This window comes from Lithobates pipiens, unplaced genomic scaffold, assembly GCF_037356315.1.
Source record: "Lithobates pipiens isolate NorthernLeopardFrog02 unplaced genomic scaffold, aLitPip1_a1.2 Scaffold_25, whole genome shotgun sequence".
NCBI lineage: Eukaryota > Metazoa > Chordata > Amphibia > Anura > Ranidae > Lithobates > Lithobates pipiens.
Window position 1 is genome coordinate 180,263,132 of NW_027507787.1, and position 18,183 is coordinate 180,281,314.

The following is an 18,183-nucleotide window of genomic DNA, read 5'->3' on the forward strand; positions in this document are numbered from 1 at the left end:
AACTGGAAGAAGTGTTCCCATTGTAAGATTTCCCCTTATCTCTTCTTTATAAAAATGTAATATTGGTGAAAATAATCACCAGAACAAATTAAGAAGGGTAAAGGTACCTAATGGGGCCACAGAACTCAATTAGATTAGAATTAGCCTGTCTATGTTATGCCCCTTGCTACCATACAAGTACAACTGTAATATTAATGTGATACCTATGTATTTATGTATATGAAAACCCTTCAATTGCGTCAAATAAAACAGAACAGTTATTTGTAAATATGCTATACAGTTATTTGGAAATATGCTTAGTGTATCTTTTGTGTCTGTTCCCTACTGCAGTAGTTAGTATTAATTTGGAACCACTAATCAATATGAGGATAGGAGTTGCATATCTATAAAATTTCCAGAACAGTACTGGTCAAACTTTCTTAATTTTTTTGGAAAACTGCATGCTTTTCATATTTTTACATATGCAGCTCCATGTACAATGTTGGCATTTTGTATCTGGACTATGTTAGGAATACATGTGAGAGTTAAGTCACCCATGGCTGGCAAATCAAGATGGCTGGAGATTTCAGACTTGGGAGAGAAGCAGGAAAAGATGGAAGTACAACAGATTGACTGGGGGAAATATAAATGTTGTACCTCTGGAAAAAAAAGCATTTTGGGATGAAAGTGTGCCATATTATGTGTAAATATGTTGTGCCAGGCCCAGATGGGCTTCCAATAGAAATATATAAACAATATGGCGGGGTATTACTCCCTGAACTGCTGAAGACACTGGAGTGGGCACTAACCAGTGGGAGATTGCCCACCTCAATGTTGGAAGCCACTATTATTGTAATACACAAAGAGGGGAAAGACCACCAGGAAGCCTCCTCCTATCATCCAATTTCACTACTTTGCACAGACGTAAAAACCTTGGCCTAAGTCCTAGCAACCCATTTAAACAGATGTATCCAAAAACATATACATTCTGATCAATCAGGTTTTATTCCCAATAGGTGAACTAGCATCAACATTAGAAGAGTTTTTTTAAACATGCAGATTCCAACAGAGAATGGGGGCTCTAAGGCCATATTGGCATTGGACACTGCCAAGCCCTTCGATACCCTGGAATGGGAATATCTATGGAGAGTATTAGGGAGATTTGGGTTTGGCCCCTCCTTTTATAAGATGAACCAAGTGAACCAAAAGCAAAAATTAAAATCAATAATGAATTCTCAGATCTGTTCAAGTTATAGGAAGGGACGAGACAGGTCTGTCCTTTGTCCCCCTTACTATTCTCTCTCGCGATAGAACCACTAGCAATTATGACTCGATCAATGCCAGGCATATAAGGGTTCCAGAGGTGGATGGGGGAGGACAGAATAGCACTGTTTGCTGATGACATCCTGTTTTTTCTTACAGTGATACAAATGATTGGAGAGTTCGGACGATTTTCTAGTCTGGTTGTCAACTAGGACAAATCGGCTTTATTGCCAGTTGACCCACTTGACAACCAGATACCACCTGAAACTCTCCACCTCAAAGTTGTTGTAAAATTGAAATGCCTGGTTGTTTGGATTACAAGTGACATAAAACAATATCTCAATGACAACTTAGCACCGTTACTACTTAAATTAAAACAAAAAAGGAGATATCTGGAGCCGACTCCCATTATCTGTGGCAGGACGTAATCTAATTAAGATGATATGGCTACCACAGATATTATATTTTCTTCATAACTCCCCAATTTGGATAGGCCAAAAGTGGTTAAAAAATAGAATCCCTTTTCAGGGACTTAATCTGGAAAAAGGGCCAATCTAGAATTAGTTTGCAAACGATGCAGCTTCCGATTAAAGAAGGGTGTATGGCAGTTCCACACTCGAGATCATACTTTTTGGCATCCCAGCTCCATCATCTAGTGGGCTGTGGTGCCTTTGGAGGGGGGGAATTCTAAGGGTAGAATGATGATAATGGTGGCCCCACATAGCATACTAATAGAGGTACTAGAGGCATTTATGTATAGATTCCCAACGATAAAATTAATTAGTAAAGTATGGCAGGTGTCGAAGGCACTGTTGGGGTACAGTGGGATATCAGAATATGACCCTTTATGGAACAATAGAAAATTAGCAGAAGCAAGAGATATAGCTAGGCCCATGGAATGGGAGAGACAGGACATTAGCCGGTTATTTCAATTATATGAGGGTAATTTTATGAAAACATTTCAAGGTATAAAACGAGAGTATGGTATATCAAATAACTCGTTTTATAAATACCTTCAAATCAGACACGCTATTCAAGCACAGTTTAGGTCACAGACAATCAAATGGACCCAGATCTCCACTCTCTCAAAAATAATCAACACAGATACATCTAAAGGCCTAATTCCAGAGCTTTATGCCAAATTGGAGGCTAAAATATTAAACAGAGTAGGACCTTCTAAGAGTAAAGCGGGATGGGAGAAAGATGTGGGGCCAATAACGGTGGAAGAGTGGGAGAGGATTTTGAAACGAGGAGGATTGGTATAGATTTTTCCTTCACAGAAGGTATCTCACTTGTTCCTAATATATAGAGTCTACTATACCCCTAAAAAAAAAAATTAAACTTGGGTGGAGACAAAATGATGAGTGCCCCAGATGCAGGGCAACAGGGGATTTTATTCACATGGTATGAAAATGCCCAAAGTTATTTAGATATTGGGTGGAGGTAGTGAACAAGATAAATAAAATCTTTAAAACTGTAACATCACCGATTGCCAAGACATGCCTATTGGGGGATATGGAGGAGGCTAGAGTCTCGAATGATACCAAAGTAGTCTTAACCACTTTCAGACCGGACCATTTTGCTGGTCAATGACCAGAGGTCTTTTTACAATTTGGCACTGCGCTGCTTTAACTGGTAATTGCGCGGTCATGCAATGTTGTACCCAAACAAAATTTGCGTCCTTTTTTTCCCACAAATAGAGCTTTCTTTTAAAGGTATTTGACTGACTCTGCGATTTTTATTTTTTGCGATATAAACGTAAAAAGACCGCAAATTTTGAAAAAAATGATATTTTCTACTTTTTGTTATTAGAAAAATCCAATAAACTCAATTTTAGTCATACATTTAGGCCAAAATGTATTCAGCCACATGTCTTTGGTAAAAAAAAAGTCAATAACTGTATATTTATTGGTTTGCGCAAAAGTTGTCACATCTACAAACTAAGGTACGTTTTCTGGAATTTACGCAGCTTTTAGTTTATGACTGCCTATCTCATTTCTTGAGGTGCTAAAATGGCAGGGCAGTACAAACCCCCCCCCCCCCCCCAAATGACCCCATTTTGGAAAGTAGATACCCTAAGGAAATTGATAAGAGGCATGTTGAGCCCATTGAATATTTTATTTTTTTGCCTCAAGCGATTGAATAATGCCAAAAAAAATTATTATTTTTTTTTTTTACACAAAGTTGTCACTAAATGATATATTGCTCACACATGCCATGGTTATATGTGGAATTGTACCCCAAAATACATTCTGCTGCTTCTCCTGAGTACGGGGATACCACATGTGGTCGACTTTTTGGAAGCCTAGCCGCGTACGGGGCCCCGAAAGCCAAGCACCGCCTTCAGGATTTCTAAGGGCATACATTTGTAATTTCACTCCTCACTACCTATCACAGTTTTGAAGGCCATAAAATGCCAAGATGGCACAAAACCCTCACAAATGACCCCATTTTAGAAAGTAGACACCCCAAGCTATTTGCTGAGAGGCATGTTGAGTCCATGGAATATTTTATATTTGGCACAAGTTGCGGGAAAATTACAAACTTTTATTTTTTTTTATTTTTTTTTCACAAAGTTGTCACTAAATGATATATTGCTCACACATGCTATGGGCATATGTGAAATGACACCCCACAATAAGTTCTGCTGCTTCTCCTGAGTACGGGGATACCACATATGTGGGACTTTTTGGGAGCCTGGCCGCGTACGGGGCCCCGAAATCCAAGCACCGCCTTCAGGCTTTCTAAGGGCGTAAATTTTTGACTTCATTTCTCACTACCTATTACAGTTTTGAAGGCCATAAAATGCCAAGATGGCACAAAACCCCCACAAATGACCCCATTTTAGAAAGTAGACACCCCAAGCTATTTGCTGAGAGGCATGTTGAGTTCATGGAATATTTTATATTTTGCCACAAGTTGCGGGAAAATTACAAACTTTTTATTTTTATTTTTATTTTTCACAAAGTTGTCACTAAATGATATATTGCTCACGCATGCCATGGGCATATGTGAAATGACACCCCAAAATAAAGTCTGCTGCTTTTCCTGAGTACAGGGATACCACATGTGTGGGATTTTTTGGGAGCCTAGCCGCGTACGGGGCCCCGAAAGCCAAGAACCGACTTCAGGTTTTCTAAGGGCGTACATTTTTGACTTCACTCCTCACTACCTATTACAGTTTTGAAGGCCATAAAATGCCAAGATGGCACAAAACCCCCACAAATGACCCCATTTTAGAAAGTAGACACCCCAAGCTATTTGCTGAGAGGCATGTTGAGTCCATGGAATATTTTATATTTGGCACAAGTTGTGGGAAAATTACAAACTTTTATTTATTTATTTTTTCACAAAGTTGTCACTAAATGATATATTGCTCACACATGCTATGGGCATATGTGAAATGACACCCCGAAATAAGTTCTGCTGCTTCTCCTGAGTACGGGGATACCACATATGTGGGACTTTTTGGGAGCCTAGCCGCGTACGGGGCCCCGAAAACCAAGCACCGCCTCCTCACTACCTATTACAGTTTTGAAGGCCATAAAATGCCAAGATGCCACAAACCCCCCCAAATGACCCCATTTTGGAAAGTAGACACCCCTAAATTTAGGGGTACACTAGTGAGACTCACAGGTAAAAAAGCACCTAGGCTGTCAGCGACTGTATCAAAACGCTACAAGAAAAACTGTTAGCGATCGCAGGGATCAGGCCTGACTCTGCAAACGCTGCAGTTATGTGTGTTGTGTTTTGTAAGTGACAGTGATCGATCGATACTGCACTTGGGTGGGCTGGTCTGAGCTTGGCGGAGGGGCTAAATGCAGGTGATAGCAGGTATCTGGGCTGATCCCGCTAACAATGCGTTTTGGGAAACCTAAACTGCTGGCGACGCTAATATAGATCTGATCAGATACTATATTACTAAGGGAGGTGTATGCTTTGTGCGTGGGTGTTAGCGGTACTGGCACTAACCTGACGCTGCCTGGGGCGACGCAGACCTTATCTGACCCTCAAACTTATATCACCCGCCGGGTGATCAGGGGGTTAAACCTTTATTAGGTAATAAATGGCGGGTGCCCTGAAACTATAAAAAAATAACTAACCAACCAGCGTCACCTGTAACAGTTATATGGTGATCACTGGTGAAAGGGTTAACTAGGGGGCAATCAGGGGGCTTTATGCGGTAGTATATGGGGGTCCCTGGCGCTATAAAAAGCTGCGGCGAACCTAAATACCTACCTGCCTAACTAGCGTCACCTGTGACACTAATACAGCGATCAGAAAAATGATCGCTTATTAGGCTGGGTTCACACTGGAGCGATGCAGGAACACCACGAATCCGCGGCGGGTTCCCGCATCGCATGCCTCTCGGCAGCAGTTCACACTGCCCTATGCGAACTGCTGGGAGTGTCAGTGAAATGTTAATGACACCCCCAGATCAGTTCGCATATCGCAGTGCGATCTGCAAACTCGGATCGCATGGTGTGAACACCCATGCGATCCGATTCTGCTGCGGACCAAAAAAAGGGTCCCGTGCGAATTTGCGGCGGGTGCGGCTGGTGCGACGCAAATTCAGCCATACTATATGTATGGCTGAACTCCAATCGCACAGAGATCAGATGTGATTTGCACTGCAGTGCAGTGCGAATCACATCCGTACTCATAAACCGCTGCAATGTGAACCCAGCCTTAGTGACACTGGCGACGGGGGGTGATCACGGGGTTAAACCTTTATTGGGGGGGTTAGGGGGTACCTTAGAACTAAAGGGGGCTAACCCTAACTGCCCTAACAGTTATTACAGTCACAAATGACACCAATGCAAAAAAAAAAATGCAATTGGTGTCACTGTGACTGGGGGGGGCAGGGGTGATTGGGGGGGTGATCGGGGGGTGAAGGGGGGGTGAGAGTGTGCCTGGCATGTTCTACTGTGTAGTGTCGTGTTGGTGCAACTCACCGATCCTCTCTCCTCGGTGCCGGAACGAAAAATACCGACACGGAGGAGAGATTACCTCACTTCCTCTGCCTGTGTTTACATTACAGGAGAGGAAGTGATGTCACGCCTCACTTCCATTCGTCAGGAGCGATCGCGAGGGGGTGGCCATGAACGAATGGCCGCCCCCTCATCCCGGATCGCTCCTGAACGGATACCGACCGCCGCTGGCACCGGGGGGCCCGATCGGGCCCTCCACCCGCGGGAAGGCAGGGACGTACAGGTACGCCCATATGCCTGCCCGTGCCATTCTGTCGACGTACATCGTCGTGCGGCGGTCGGCAAGTGGTTAAGATGCCTATTTCAGGTGATAAAATGAATTACACAGAAATGGCAGGCACATACACACCCCCCCACCCCCCCCCCCCCCCCGACTGTGGAGAATTGGGTTGAGATTATCAACTCAATGACTTGTACCGAAAGAGTGTTTTATATTAGGCAAGGCAATTACAGGAAGTTTGTGAGAATGTGGAGACCTTGGCTGGACAAGATGGGGTGTCCCATATAGGGGGAGGGTTGCAAGTGGATAGAGCTTTTTCCTCTTGTTCACCCCTTTTGCTGCCCCCAGCCCCCCTTCCTAAGTGATCTTGGATGCTCCTCGCCCTTGTATCTATCCCTTTGGAGTGTTGTTTTCTATTTCCTTGTGTGGTTCAGCAATTAATAGAATGCATGCATAACCAATGACTAGGCGGTGTGGGTGAAGGGGGGCGGGCGAGGGTTGGTAGGGAGGGAGAAGTAAATTAATAACTGCATTATATACTGTAAGGTTTTACATATGTTTTATGATGTTATACCTTTTTTCTATTGCCTGTATAATAATGATATAATATAATATAATAGTATTTTGCACAGTCTATTTGTATTTTGCACAAGTTATATGCATTTTTGCACAGGTGATTTGCACTTTGCACAGAAATATATTTATATTGCTGATTTTGTACAGTCCTGAAATTTTGCACAGTAATCATTTATATTTGTTTGTTTGCAATTTTGCCCAAGCTATTTTTCTTTATTTGCACCGATTGGCCTGTTTGCACTATTATACACTTAGTATATATATCCCAGTGGTTTTAGTCATTTATGTTTGGCACTTTGCACTTTGATATCATTCAATTATTTGGTTGTCATAGCATTAACATAACGTCATAGTATCATTAGCAATTTCTTTTGCACGTTTATGTATGATTGACCCGTTTAATTTACATTTCTACTGCTACCTTTAGCAACTTTTTTCCTTTATTTACTGAGAAAAGTGCAGCACCCCCCCCCCCCCCCATTTATTTTTAATGATATAATAAATCAATAAAAATTATTTAAATAAAAAAAATATGCTGTGCTTACTTGTCCATTATGGCAAGACCCTGGGGGAACCTACAAAATGCAATTTCTCCTTAAATTACAGAAAAAAATATATACCTCTTAAAAGATAACACTACTGTACCATGGAAAGCCTTATTTGTCACACTTTTGGATCATCCATAATAGCATTTTTGCTGAATTATTAGGTCTGATAGCTGAAATGTAAAACTGTTGACAACAGCAACCAGGCACCTTTTTCCCCTACCCTCTTTTCCCAAAAAATTTCTCATTGCCACCCGCAAACATAATGGAGAAAGCTTGAATGACTGTAATATCTGAGTGTTGTATACCTTTATAAAGGAAACTTGTCTGAATGTGTAATTTATACTGGGAAGGTGTATAACGGACCCTGTACTCTCAAAATGTCAATGCTGTGCAACAAATCAGGAATTATTAAATAACAACTTAGACAAGGAACATGTGGGGGTGTGAGCAGTAAGAAACTGAAATTGAGTTGTTGCCAGCCCCTTCCAATGATAGATTTCATTGTCAGGGTAAAGTAGGACACTAGTGAAATACTACACACATCGAAATCAGAGAGTTTAAAAAAAAAAAAATATCAAAACATAAAAGTTAGATAGTAATTTGTTTAGCAAAATTTGCAACATTGTTGCAGGGGATGCAAATCCGTCCATAGGCATTTGTTCAAGCGTTCTAAAGAATGTTTCCAATAAAGACATTTAACAATAAACCAATTTGTATTTTTCATGTCATCAGCAATCTACCAGCAAGCATGAAATATGAACGTTCCTGCCTTTCAAAGCTTCACCTGAACTCAATTCACTGCTACGTTTATATTTTACTCTATTTATGGGCTCAAAGAGGAGAAGCAAATTGCAGGTTCTTACATCTGACTCATACACTGAAAATCCACTCTGAGCTATTGTTAAGTCTATGCTGAGAACATAATTGTAAAAGCCTTCTATTATCAGAAAGACATTCTGTATGAGGCGAATACTTATTTTTAACTTGCAGAGTATATATTGGATATGTATTGGTCTGCAGTGGAGAAGCTTGAGCTTAGTTTTTAGATGAGGTGTGCAATTTACTGCCAGTCTCTGTTCCTGTCCTCAGAAATAGTCAGGAGTTAGTCAATCCTCAAAACAATGAGATTGTGGCTGCAAGTTGCAGAAATAGAGACCCAATCATCAACTTAAAAAATGCAGGTAAAGGCACAGGAGAATCACATTTTTTAAATAGGGATTATGCGAAGTTCAGCATAAGTTTGGGCTGAACTTTTGTTGTTCGGACGTTTGGCGAATGGCCAAACGGGTCATTCAACCGTTTGTTCGCCCCCTCCCCCCCAAAAAACGACCACAATCCATTGCGGCGCTGAACAGTGCATTGCAAGACCTGATTGGCTGAAGCAGTGAAAGCTTCAGCCAATCAGGGCACAGAGCACTGTTAAAATCATGATTGGACACTGTCCTCGTGACTTTATCCAATCATAGCTCATTCCCGCCCCACAGTGCAAAAGTATTCTTTCAATGGCAGACATTTTCAGTGTAATTTGGGCATTTGGGCCTGGAGAGAGATAGAACAGGGCTCTGTTCAGTGCTATTAGTTAGTGCGCTATACTGTGCTATTTTGCATTAATTGTCAGTGTAGATAATTAATTTAGGGTCAGTTTAGAGATTGTGTGTGTGTGTAGTGAGGAGGACCATCATTCAGCTTTGCATAGTGTGCAGCTAGAGTAGGGACAGCTCAGATAATTTCACTGTAGTGTAGTGAAACAGTGTCATTCATACATACGTTAGTGTAGAGTAGGGGCAGTTTAGATAGTTTGAGTGTAGTGTAGTGAGACCGTGTCAGTAATCTTGATGTTAGTGTATAGCTAGAGTAGGGACAGTTCAGAAAGCGTCAGTATAGTGATGGTTGAAACCGTCTATTTGATTGTGTTACTGCCAGTTTAACGCCATTTACTTCTATGTGTGTTACTGCCAGTTTAACACCATATAGTTCTGTGTGTGTTACTGCCAGTTTAACGCCATATAGTTTTGTCTGTTACTGCAAGTTTAACATCATTTACCGCTTTGTGCGTTACTGCCAGTTTAACGCCATATAGTTCTGTGTGTGTTGCTGCCAGTTTAATGCTATTTACTTCTGTGTGCGTTACTACAAGTTTAATGCCATATAGTTCTGTGCGTCACTGTATGATTGGCACATTATAGTGCGGTATATTATAGTGTATCCATGGAGTGTGTCTGTGTAGTGTGAGTACTAAAATTAAAGTGCACCAAACACCAATTTACATTGATTAAAGTGCATGTACGTACAGATTTCCACTTCTTCCTTGCTTATAAGCACTGCCCCTCCCTCCAAATAATGTCTGGTAGGACAATGAGGAGAGGCAGACATTCCCTTGGCACTGTAAGGGGGCCAGCAACAAATGTGTCCACAGGCAAAGGTGGACGTGGTGGTCAGTCCTCAGGCAGGGCATCATTTCCTCTGTTTAGTGAGTTTGTCTGTGCTATCCAGCCACAGAATGCAGAGGAGGGTCTCCTAAGGACCTACTGTGGCATAGTTTTGATAGACTGAGAGTGAAGTAGGGACACTTCTTCGGATGACCCAGTTGAATTCCTTAAGCTGGTTATACACCATGCAAGGTTAGTCCAGCGATCTCCCCCCGTTGAGCTGTTGTTTTCTAACAGGACACTCGGATATTTTTTGTACCGGCAAATGTCTCCAAACATTCTTCTGGTGTGTACGTGGCTTTACACTGATACTTCCTGGGTGGGTTCTTCTGGAGATATACAGAGCACACCCACCTGGGAGAAAGCTGCACGATTGTCCCAAAACAAGCTGGTAACATTGTCCATGTTGGTCTTAAAATCTTTCAAGAAGATCTATCATCTATATTGGGGTAAACTTACCATGCATGCATATTACTTGCACATGATTGGATAATACCATTAAAAGTGAAAAACGTAATTGATTAAATACCAATACAATTATTCACAGTAGCACATACAACTCTAATAACAACCTTTGAATGTGTACAACAATCAATAACGTGTTGGAATTTTTTCAGTGGAGATTGAATAATTGTCTATAAGCGCTGCTGCCTACTCATGAGAATAGGGGGCTATTTGGTTGGGTTAGTGCTTTTCCACAGGAAGAAGGGTTTTTATATCACTTTGGTGCCTTCAAGGTGCATTTAACCTTTGCAAGATCCCACACTGGGGTCTGACTACCTATCTGGACTTTCACTGATAGGACTTATTCATTTGTCTATTTACCTATTGGAGCTCAGATTGTACTTCTGCATGGACTCTATTTTTTAGTATTTTGATTGTTTTCTTTTTTTTATGTTTTTGTACACATTTACGTGTTATTATTAGAGTTGTATGCACTACTGTGAATTATTTGATTAGTGTATAACCAATGCAATTTTTTATTTTTTAGAGTATTTAACATTCAAAGAGGTAACAGCACAATACTATTTTTTTTTAGCACAGTTTCAGCACGGCGGAATACACTTTTAAATGCTTATGAATGGATAATAGAAGTCAGCAGAGCTCCCCCTTATTTAGTAAACAACAATAGAGTGCAACTGCATTTACAAAGTGCACAGTCTATTTGCCTTTAGTAAATCAACCCCACTTTCTGGTCCGGCATCGGCTGTGCAAAGAAGAAGACTCTGCGATGGAAAGGAGAGCAAGCGAGTGTGGCAATGATGTACTTATATTTCAGGCGTTCTCACATCGCGGTGCTTCTAGCATGAATCACTTTGCTGCTCACATGATGGGAAGTGGGATTTGTTGACTCTGTTAGCACATGGATGCAATGAGTGTTAGTTACTAAAACTGGAGAGTACAAAATCTGGTGCAGCCTGGCATAGAAACCAATCAGCTTCCAGGTTTTATTGCCAAAGCTTAATCGAACAAGCTGCAATTAGAAGCGGATTGGTCGCCATGCACAATAGCACCAGATTCTGAGTGTACCAGCTTTAGTAATTCCCCACCAATATATACTATACATGCTATACAATCCACCCTGTAATTTAATTTGAATAAAAACGGATTTTACAGTATAACCTACAGCCAGTTATGATTTTATGAAACTGCTATTGACATATTTCTTTAGTATCCTGTTATGGCAACAGTATCCAATAATTGTGTACAGAACACCCCAGAATTTCCTGTGCCCCTATTCATGTAATTGGAATTCAATGGAGAGTGGGAGGGTGGTTTGTTATTTTTTCTCAAAAGGTGAATTAACCCTTTAATGCCCCGTGTACACTGCTGCTGGTAAACGGACATTTAAGAGCAGTTGGGCATTTTTTTCAACTGCTTCTGAACTCTCCTCTGTTATCCTATCTATCCATGTACACAGGGTTGTTTACAGTCGTTTCTAGGCAGTTGAGTTTAGAGGCTTTTTTTGGAATGCAAAAAAATGGGTTCAGAAGATAAGTTTATAGGCATTTCAAGCATTAAACGTGGCTAAACGTGGTAACTCGTGTTTATCCGCGATTCGTTTACAGGCGTTTTTCATTTTTGCCTATTTAAAATTTTTCTTCTAAACGCAAACGCGGCAAAACGCACTAAACGCGGCAAAACAGACGTTTTAAACGTGGGTTACGATCTGTCAAGTTAAATCGTAAAGAAGAGGTTGTAAAAACGCCTGTGTACATGAAGCCTAAATCTTAATACCAGGTTGGGCACCAGGCACTCAAATTCTCAACTTGTCATGTGTTTTAAATGGATTGTTATTACTGTGATTTATCTTTGTGTTTGTCCAATAAAGAATTTCTTTCCTGGACTAAAATTATAGCTCAGAGATGACAAAATCATATAAATCTTGGGGTTTGTGCAGATCTCTTAGCTTTGTCCATAAATGTTGGATCGGCCCCTGTTGCAGCCTGCTACAAAGCTACAATGTACAGTCTGATCACTGGGGAAAAGAAGACTAAGGCAATGCCTGCCGCAGATTGGTAACATTATATGTGCCTAAACTGGACCTCAATGACATATTAGACTTTATTCATACAGACATGTAAAATTACTAACAAGTCCAAAGTGTACACTTACCCACCTCAATACCATTATACATACACTATATTACCAAATGTATTGGGATGCCTGCCTTTATATGCACATGAACTTTAATAGCATCCCAGTCTTAGCCCTTGTACACACGGTCGGACATTCCGACAACCAAATCCGTCGAATTTTGTCAGACGGATTTTGTCCGAAACTGTTGCATACACACGGTCAGACAAAGTTGTCGGAAAATCCGATCTTTCAGAATATGATGACGTAATTTCGTTACGATGGGACTACGTTCAGGCTAGTAGCCAATAGCTTTGATGTAGGAATTTGATCTGAGCATGCGTGGCACTTTGATCGTAATTCTCTACACATGATCGGAGTATGTCCGATCGGAGCAGTTTGTCGGAAAATATTTCCGGCAAGTTGGAAAATTTGGTCCGACGGATATTCAGACGGAAACAGTCCGATGCATACCACACACAGTCGGAATATCAGACAAAACGCTCCGATCGGACACATTCCGATGGAATCTCCGACCGTGTGTACAAGGGCTTAGTGCGTAGGGTTCAATGTTGAGTTGGCCCAACCTTTACAGCTTCAATTCTTCTGGGAAGGCTGTCCACATGGTTTAGGAGTGTGTCTATGGTAATGTTTCACCATTCTTCCAGAAGAACATTTGTGAGATCAGGCACTGATGTTGAATGAGAAGGGCTGGCTCATAATCCCCACTCTAATTCATCCCAAAGATGTTCTATCGGGTTGAAGTCAGTACTCTGTGCAGGCCAGTCACATTCCTCCACCCCAAACTTGCTCATCCAAGTCTTTACCTTGCTTTGTGCACTGGTGCGCAGTCATGTTGGAACAGGAAGGGCCCATCCTCAAACTGTTCCCACAAAGTTGGGAGCATGGACTTGTGCAAAATGTCTTGGTATCCTGATGCCTTAAGAGTTCTCTTCACTGGAACTAAGGGGCCAACCCCAAACCCTGAAAAACAATCCCACACCATAATCCCCCCTCCACCAAATTATTTGGACCAGTGCACAGGCAGTTTCTTTTACAGGCAGTTGCCTTTCCCAAGCTCTCCTGTCCCATCCAGGAGCCCAAGGCCGATCAGACCTGTTTGATCACATACACTGAGAAGAACGAAAGGAACAAGAAGTTCCTTCCCCCTTTTTCTGATGTCAGAAATGTGAGGTGGTGAGGATCTGGTAAATTCCAGTTTATTTACAAGCTTTTACAGCATCTTTTAAAACCAATCTTGGTTTTATCCGATGCTTTGGAAGCCAGATGAGAGCTCTGGGGTCCTAAAGACCCCAGATCTCTCCATAAAGAGGACTTGTCATGACGCATGCTATTAGAAGGGATGTTGGTTATCCGTTGCTATAACAATTAAGTGTAAACATTAAAAAAAAAATAAAGAATCTTAAAGTGCCCCCCACCCTGTGTTTACAAGCAAATAAGAATGTGCACATCCGTCCCGCAGGCATATGTAAACTGTGATCACACCACACACTTGAGGTATTGCCGCAAACATCGGAGCAATAATTCTTGCATTAGACTTAATGTGGAACTCTAAAACTGGTAACCTGTGAAGGCCTTTAAATCGTCATTTCCTTATAGTGAAGCACTGTATGACATTTACATATTTATATAAAAAAAATTAACTAGATGTTATACACGTGTGGACTGGTTGCACTGGGATATCAATCATTCTTTTGAATATATATAAGTGGATTATTACTTTTTTTTATATAAATATGTAAATGCCATACAGCACGTCACTATAAGGAAATAATTGTTCAATCGGTGCGGTGAATCACTGTGTGTTAAAGCAGCTGTAGGGGGGGTTCATATACATTTTCTTCATACTAATTTTGATATCTATATCGTTTTATGCATATTGCATATTAGATTTTCTTGGCACTGATTGTCACTATACACTTCAAAATAGACCTTTAAATTGTCACCTATGGAAAATGTAATGTATCATAGTTTGTCGCCATTCTTTAGCTATGGGCAATTTTAAAATGTGACATATTTTGTATCTATTTACATGGTGTAGCAACATCTTTTGTATTTTACACAAATAATAGGCATTGTATTGTGCTTGTGTCCACTAAAATTCATATTTTTTTATTTTTCTTTCTGAAAATGTGCATTTAATTAACTGCTGCGCAATTATCGCATGACATACAATATTACAACAACTGTCATTTTATTATTCAGGGCCTCAGCTTAAAAAAAGAAATATGTAATGTTTGGTGGTTCTAAATCATTTTCCATCAAAAAATGCAGCATTTTACACGTATAACAGAAATGTCAGAATTGACCTTGTTTTGATGTGGTTAAGTGTTGATTTTTTTCCAGCACCTTACAATTAACATCACAGGTTTTTGATACAATTACATACTATTTTGTATATGGATGAAAAAAATTGTATATCAAAACCAAGCTTAGTTTGTTTACACTGTCATCTAAAGGTCTGCAATGTAATTTCCAAAAAAAAAAAAAAGGAAATCAAGATAATTTTGCTTTTTATGGGCAATCAAAAAACATGCATATTCTAAATTCTGGCTGTCTGAATTTAAATCAGTGCGGGGGGAAAAAACAAGCAGTTAATCAAACTGCAAATCACACTTTAATGGACAAACTACCTATTTTAATGACTTGCTTTTTTGGGACAGATTGTGTTCATCAACCTATGTAGAGCTTTAATTTCTGTCTTGTAATTTGTATTCAGGCAAGTCGTCCTTGACAATTTTATTTTCTCCTGTTTTTAGGTTGATTTCACCAACTCTAACATGTCCTACTGTGGTAAAACTGCAGTGCTCAGTTGTCAGCATGCATCACAATATACAAAAGTAACATTATGTACAGAAATACAGTATGTGCTGGAAAAGATGTATGCTATGATTTTTTTTTTTTTATCAACAGTCATTTGTATAGTTCTCTTGTACGCCATACTGGAATCGACCGTGTGATTAAAAGGATTCTACAACAACTCCCAACTGATCACTGTGTACAATATTGATTGAAATATGTCACCACTACACCGACAAGCTTGTTCCAAAGGGCAAAGCTCTTTATTCTATTATGATCACATAAAAATTAAAATTTCAGGACCATCCAACAAACTTTCCTCTGATATCTGATTTCACAGGCCTTGGAAAGCATCCCTGCATGGTCCCGAAATATTGCTGTCCTATGTGATTATATATGAATAAAGAGGTTTGTACTTGAAAACAGGCTCATCACAGTGCTGATGAAATATTTCTTCCCTTTTATCCTGTAGCACCACCCCTGTAGTGGCCCATATAGATTTTAATGGGTTCCTCCCTAAACAGTGCTCAGGCAACCAGGCACGCAGCAACAGTCCATTCATTCTGGCTCAGAGAACAGTCTAGGGCAGTGATGGCGAACCTTGGCACCCCAGATGTTATGGAACTACATTTCCCAGGATGCTCACCTACGTTGCAGAGTGCATGAGCATCATGGGAAATGTAGTTTCAAAACATCTGGGGTGCCAAGGTTCAACATCACAGGTCTAGGGGTTTGTCTCTTTGTATTTTATTGCTTGTAGAAACTTGGAACAGATTAGGGGTGATGTGAGAAATTATCCAAAACGCTTAAGCACAATTCTGCAGAGGACTATTCTCTCTCTAAGAAAAAAAGGAAGAGGAAATCTGCGCTACAGTGTATACTTAACGAAAATGTGTGATGCAGCAATTCTAATATATACCCAAAGTGTAATATACATATAAAGACAAAGAAAAAGAAGAGAACTGCGCAATCCCCAATATTTCTATTAGGATTTAAGCCAATCTACCTTAAACAAGTGTATCTTGTGATCTATAACTCTAACACACCAAACTTATGACTAAATAAACCATAAGACATTACTTATAGCTGTATACAGTGAACATATATGCTCCCTCATAGGCTGTGAACCAAAAGGGAAAAAATGTACAATTCTAAGTCAATAATTCAAAGAAAAAAAGCATGTAAAGTAAACTCAAACAGTTCTGAAAATGTATGTGATAACATAAAGTCCATTAAAAGTCCAACTGGAGAGACACCCTGTGTGGAAGGGATCTATTCAATCGTAAAACTTTTCAATCAACGTGAAGAAAAACCAGGTGCACCTCCACCAGACAAGTAATAATAGCCCCTTACCAGATGTCCCGGTAGGGAGCGCTTAATCACAAAATGGGTCTGAAGATGGATCAAACTTGAGCCCTCCAAATGGAACACTTTAACGTAAGACAGGTTAGGAGATACGCCAGTCATAAACCATCCAGCATGGGAAAACGCTGTTTGAAGCGGGACTCAGATGTGTAGCATTGTAGAATCAAGGAAGGTTCACCATAGGGAGGAAGAGATGCTCCAAATAGTGTAAAATCATTTATTAAAACGAAAATATAAAACAAGAGATGCACTTACAAACATGAAAGAACATCGGGCATATCATCAAACTGGGCAAGCGTCGGCCGATCGCAAACACCAATCGATATCCCTTCTGGTACCGGTTCACATGAGGCAAGTCAGCGTGTCACGCCACCCAACGCGTTTCGTGAAAAATTCACGTCGTCTGGGGTATGGGTGACACGCCATATTGCCTCCATTATATAGTGAATGTTGGAACAAGCCACCTCCTCCGTTGTCTGAGAGCCTCTTTCACTTCCGGGATCAAAGGACCAGGCCTCACTCTCATATCCAATAGAGTGCGAGGTCAAAGGGAATTAGCCATGGAAAGAGAACAGATGGATACTCTTCCTCCCAATGCTCCTAATAATACTCAGAGGGGTCCTCCTGAGGCAGTCCCAAGGGACAACATAGTACATTATCCCACAGAATGGGTACAGGGTGTTAGAGTCACACGAGTAATCAGGCCCATCTGGGCACAGGTCCATGGCAGACACGAGGTAATACCTCTTTGTCTCTGGCATCTCCAAGACTCCAGTGGGCTTCCCCGGGGAGGGGACCTGTAAATGGGAGATACAATAACAAAAACAAGAAAAAGAACAATAAGGGCCCTTATCAGGGTGGTCATCAGAGACCTACCCCAACTCAAGGACCTGGCAGTTATCCAGTATGGGACTCCATCCAAGGGTTTGATCAAGAGAGGTCGGTTTACTCCAATAGGAGAAATCAACCTTGGGAGGCTCCGACTCAAAACCGCTTCTTCCCGCTGGCAGACTTTGAAGCCCCATACATGGGGAGCCAGAGAGAGGATAATCTCCAGCAAGCACCATACCCGATCAGATCACGGGGGGTAGATCAAAGTGCAGTGTTTAGGCCCTCCCAACCCAGTCATGACTCCATCAATAATCAGGGGTGGGATTTTCCCAGGGACCACAGAGGCCTGAAAAGGCCTATAGAACCAAGAGGGGAGTCAGAGGGGGAAGGCGGATACAAGCAGCTAAAACGAAAAAGGCACTAGGGGAGGGTATTTTTAATCTCAGCACCCAGGCACTTTCTGACCCCGAAAAACGGCTTTTGGATAAGGGTCTGAAATTTGCTCCACCAAGATGTCTGAGCAAATTTCAGACCTACATGGACATACACAAATTTGTACGCAGATTAAATATCAAGCGGTATAT

The 18,183-nt window shown here is 41.0% G+C and overlaps 1 protein-coding gene across 1 annotated transcript in view; it reads right to left on the reverse strand.

Annotated features, from left to right (window-relative positions):
- ADGRA1 (adhesion G protein-coupled receptor A1) overlaps positions 1-18,183 on the reverse strand; it is a 1,280,537-nt gene that overhangs the window by 134,449 nt on the left and 1,127,905 nt on the right. The window lies entirely within an intron of this gene.